Source organism: Mauremys mutica, chromosome 2 (genome assembly GCF_020497125.1).
Source record: "Mauremys mutica isolate MM-2020 ecotype Southern chromosome 2, ASM2049712v1, whole genome shotgun sequence".
NCBI classification, from domain to species: domain Eukaryota; kingdom Metazoa; phylum Chordata; order Testudines; family Geoemydidae; genus Mauremys; species Mauremys mutica.
In genome coordinates this window covers 227601123-227606654 of record NC_059073.1, presented here as the reverse complement: position 1 = coordinate 227606654, position 5532 = coordinate 227601123, and the positions used below count along the sequence as shown (strand labels likewise).

The 5532-nt window shown below is 39.6% G+C and overlaps 1 long non-coding RNA gene across 1 annotated transcript; it reads left to right on the top strand.

Annotated features, from left to right (window-relative positions):
• The first annotated feature begins 2860 nt into the window (after window positions 1-2860).
• Window positions 2861-4924, top strand: LOC123362563. Its single transcript, XR_006576485.1, has 3 exons — window positions 2861-3341; window positions 3477-3650; window positions 4315-4924. It is a non-coding gene; the product is annotated as an uncharacterized LOC123362563 (long non-coding RNA).
• The last annotated feature ends 608 nt before the right edge of the window (window positions 4925-5532 follow it).

The following is a 5532-nucleotide window of genomic DNA, read 5'->3' as shown; positions in this document are numbered from 1 at the left end:
TGAAAATGGGAGAGGATGCGAAGGGAAGGGTGATGTGGGCAGTGTTGGTAGAGCAAAGTGAGAGGTAGGGGAGATGTAGACTAGAACGGAGTTGTGAGCAGCCTTAAAGGTCAGGACAAGAAGCCAGGAGAGAGCTTCAAAGAGAGGGCTGCTATGGTAAGAGGAGTAGGTGAGGAAGATGATCTTGGTGTCAGTATTTTGGGCAGAGGAGCATGGTGGACTTGTCCTGTGTGCACGCGGATTCCATGCTTCTTCCATAGTGCTGCAACCTCCATTACAGCAGGCTTATTGGTCAGGCTGGGAGTACAGACAACATCATGGTTCATTCTGTGTGTCAGAGCCATTTAAGAGTTGAAACCTAATGCAAAAGAAATATCTTCATGTGTCAGGATGGTTTTGATTTGGAGAAGGAGCTTATTGGTCACCAAAAGGAAAAAATGTTTTTGTGTGTCACACCTGGTCTATTGATTAATAGAAATCATCCTCTTCGTAACATAATAACTGGAGGACAAGCATTTCCAGAGTTGATTTAAAAAGTATTTTATGCCTCTGACAATAACGGGGTATAAAAGATCATTGTTATAATGTGGAAAGTGTTGACGCATTCTAGCTGAACAACTATTCTGCTGTTATAATATATAATTTCAGCCTTTTCATTACTAGGGACATTTTCATAAAGATATGGTCTTTATCACTTGAGAGATCATCTGCTCCTGCTGCTTATTCCTCACTTGAAGCCATATAACATACAGTCCTCTGTGACATCATAATCATCTCCAGATCAACTAATTATGATGCCACACTCACAGGAGTGACTTCAAGTGAAGATAAGCAGCAGGAGCAAATGAACTTGCTAAGTAACAAATAGTCTGTTTTCAGGCAAATGACCTTAGTAATAAAATACAAGGAGGGAAGAAACCCACAGAAAACATGACATATAGGCAGAAATGTTTCTAAATGGAATGTTTTTTAAAGTTTTCTACAAGTGCCTCTTTAATATCATACATGCTAACTTGATTTCCTGGGCCAAATTCTGTTTTAATTTACAGTAGTGTAAAACAGGAGATTTCTTTCAGTTGCATTGGCAGGGAGCATAGAATACAACAGATTACTCTCGATTTGCTCTGGTTGTGTTTTCCACTGAAAATAGTGAGAGATCCATCTCCTGGCATTTTTAAATTTAGACTAGACAAAATACAAAAGAATAGATTATAGGGTATAAACCTTAAATGGCAGGGACTTCAGTGTGTAGTTAGTGGAGATCTACCCCAGTGGAGCTGAGAGCAGAATTTGCCCATCTCTAGCCAGTGTCTGAACATGAACCTGTAATTGCCCTTCATGGATAGGAGTGAGAGTGAAAACATCTTTTCACTAATGTCACAAAAGCGACTGTACCCTTTAAATGACAGCTCTGAAAGAGAAAATTAAAATGCTAATGGCCACTTTGGCAAGATAATACCATAGAAAACTTCAGCTTCATGGATCAATTTGATTTCAGCGGAAGAACAAAAAAGATTTGTGGAAACTGATGACTTGGTGAAGGAGTAGGGTTTTTTTTTTTAATTTACAAAAAAGTACACTCTATATTGAACAACAGATGTCCTAGGAATGAATGCAAGGCTGTAATTCACTCTCAAGGCTCTGCTGCTGTTCATAAACTGCTCAAGCCCTTTATGACATCAGCAGAGTCCCTCAAGTGAATTACAGTCTTCCATTCACTTTGGGGCCATACATTATTGTATGTAACGCAGCCAACATACAGTTGGCTCATGTCACAGACTGGTTTTGTAAGCAGACTTATAATGAAGGAGAAATGCATGTTCTCAACAGGAGAGCTTTTTTTCTAAATGCCCCTTGTTATTTTGGGGGTGCTTTCTGGGGTAGCTGTAGCTCTCACATAGCCTAATGTGTTAGCTCTGGGATTTACTAGCAGATTGAAAATGAGGTGTGATGATGAAGGGATTATGAGCACTATTAAATCAATGGGATAATGTGAAGCCTCAGTTTCATTTTTTCTGGCTGCACTGCATGACAATGGTGGGGATGTACATTACCCCTTTGTGACGTGGTATGTGGAACAGGTGTTCTCTCCGACAACAGATTAAAATGGCTCCAATTCCTCTGAGAAATAGACATTTCACTAGTACTAGAGAGTGGCCCAGATGGTGGATAGTTTGATATCAGTGAAACTTGAAATCTTTATGAGATTATATTAAAGTGCAGTCTAAGTCCAACACACTCATAAACTCATTTCCTAGAGTCAAACTGAAAAGCTCCATTAGTAGAATATGGCATCTTGCACTAATAACTGACAAGCTAGTAAGCACTAATAAATGTTTTAAGTTATGCTTGACTTCTCTAAAAACATTTTCAGGAAGGAGTGATGAGATTCTCACTGTATCTCTTTTGAGGTTTACCTCTTCTCTTTGTTAAGTGACCTGAAACTATAACTCCTTTTCATCTTTCTACACATCTGAGAATCTATATATTGGAAGAAGACTATTTGGGAAACTTAAATTCTGTCTAGAACCTGAATTCTCAATTTAGAGGGTATAAACATTGCTTCTACAATCCCTTACAGACAAAATACTTTCTATTCCTAGTGGAAAATATATATAAAAAGCCACCCTTTGCAATGAGAAAAAAAGATAATATCCACAAGTGTGTGTGTTTCTTAATCAGGTGAGCTGGTGAGCCTGCTTTTAAAACCCTCCAAGTGGAGCATGCCCAGTGGAAGGAGTGGGAGGAGACTGGTGACTCAGCAGTGCAAATGAAATTTTATTAACCTCTATTTTTATTGCCATCTCCTGCTAGCAAGAATGTACAGGGAAAAGTTAAAATAAGGAATATTTAAAGGGTCCCATATCATTTTTAAAGGACAATTATATTGATCAGTTTTTGCTTTCCTGTGTTGGAAAGCATTATGGGAGATAATAGGCTATAAAGCCCTTCCCTGTAAGGTGCTACACTAGTTTAGATGGAGCTGTGGTTAGGAATAAGATAGGGTGTATTGCTACTGGGGTGGTGGGTGGCCTTAGGGCTTTATAAGTGAATTTTGGAATACTTCAATTATCCTGGTTTTTGTTGCTGAGACTCTACCTGCAATTTATTGTCAACAGTAAATTAATTGAAATTAATGGAGCTGTACCAGGAATTAATTCTCTCCTATGCTGTTTGAGGAGGAGGGACTATCTCATGTTTCTTAATTGCTCCTTCTGGTTAATGCATTAGGCCCAAATAGCTGAGTGGAGAGGCAGTTGTTTCCAATCTTCTGCTGGAGTAAAAGTTGCTGTGACATAGTTCTTTCAGGGAAGAAGTGGGTTTGGAGAATGCCCTAATGGGTAAGCCTGTACTTTTTCTGGAATAGAAAAACACATACTAGAAAATAACAAAGATAATGTGAAACTTTACCAATTGAATGTGTTTTCTTTGGGGTTATTTTTCTGAATTGTAAGTTTCACGCTCACTTTGTGCAGGTGGAAAAACTATATAAGGTGCCTGGGAGTTCAGATTCAATGTCTGAAGAAATCTTATTCTCCAAGTTAAATGAAATTGGCTTTTGAAAGAACACTACCTAAAGGGCCATAAACACAGAGCAATGGTAATTGGTTAAGCTGTGTGAGAAGTGTCCAGAGACCCAGGGACTGGTGGTAGGCATGATCTTATTTATCACTTTTTACTAATGATCTGGAAGAGGGAATCAATGACATGTTAATAAAATTCAGTCAGCTGATACTAAATAGAGGGGGATTGTAAATATCCATGAGGACAGAAATTGTACATAGGGACACAAAGAAACTAGAATCATCAGCAAAAGAGACGCACAGAAGTGTAGGGCTGAAAGGAACCTTATCAAGTCCAGCTATAGCATAATGAGATTTAGTTGGGGGTGTGGGTAATAATTCAAAACACTGATGTTCAGTGGGAAGCAGTAATGCTGGAAGAAAGAGACCCTGCAATGGGGGCAGCATATTAGATATGTTTAAACTGCAAATATGTCAGCAAATAAGGGTCAGTGCAATACTGGGCTGTCAATGCAGAGACATTATATCACGGAGCACAGAGGTTATAGCTCTTCAGAAACTAGAGTTTCTCTCTCTTCTGAGCACCACATTGACAGAAAGATGCTGCCAAACTGAAGGGAGATCAGAGAAAGTGAGCAGGAGACTGAAGGATTTGACTTAGAGTATGAGGAAAGAACAAGAGTTGAAGCTATAGAAGTTCCATTTGTGGTGTGTATATACACACACAGGGATTAGATAACATTAAATACTCTTGTTGGAAGGTTGTAATATAGTACTACTTATTTCCTAGCATCTAGAACAATGACATCCAGGATCCCCCAAAACAGAGAGAGAGACAAAAGAGCCTGTTACTGCAAACCAAGAGGTACAGCTCACCACACCTTACTTCAGGCTGGCTGACTGCAAACTGACTTTGATTGTGGGCTTCTCTACAGAGTCCTCTATCCTGCAAGCAGGACCAGGAAACCTCCCCGCGGTGCTCTATGCTTAAGTGACAGCTTGCAATTCCAAACCAGTCCTTAATACACCACAACATTTATATAGTTTATTTGGCTAAAAGTCTACTATGAGGTGAGGGACAGCACCAACAAATATTTGAATGGCCAGAACACTGGAGTTGAGGAGGAATTACTCAGGGTGGTAGATACCCTGGAATATGATTTAGCAATTAAGAGATGAAAGCCTCAGGAGAGTAAGCTGTATTAAACTGGGAGACAGTTTCCCAAGGACATTAGTGTAAACACCATTTTTTTGGGACACACAAAATGAGATTGGAAAAAGTTCTGTAAAGAACAATTCTGCATTGGCAAAAGGAAAGGCTGAATAGCCTAATAGGTCAGAGCTAGATCTTTTCCATCGTTACCGTCTATGATTCTCCTGCTAGCAGCAAGTTGCACAGTGGGGGTTCTGAGAGTCATTGAAACAAACTGTAAACCCTGTAGACAATGGAAACCAGTTCAAGCCAGGGGGTGCAGCCTCAGCCCTCCTTCCAGCACCTAGGACTAGCAAGCTAAAATGCAGTTAATTTGTGTGGGTTTTTTAAAAAACCCTTAGACATTGAGAATGATCCAATTCAATAAATTCCCCCAAACTGTTTGTCAAAGTGTTACTGTTCCCATTGATCCCTACAGCAGCAAGTTTGCCATCCTATCATAGGGAGACTTGCCCAGACTGGTCTCATGCTGAGGGTTCTCCCAGGTGCCTCCATTATAAAATGGTCTCTCTGCTGACATCCCTGTGCACGTCGTTATTGCTTTTTTCCGCTTGGAGAGATACTCTCATCTCAAACCAGTCATCTGCATGTTAAGCTGTATTTAGAACAAATCATTTTAAAGCAAAACAACAACAAAAACAACAAAAGAGAGAGACTTATTTTTTTCCAGATTTTTATCAAAATGTTTGATGTTGTAGAGATTTCCAAACAATTAATGTGAAATTGGGGCTTGTTGTTCCCATGATTTATTTACCATCTATAGAGAACTCAGCTGTGGTGCTGCTGTTGCTGCTG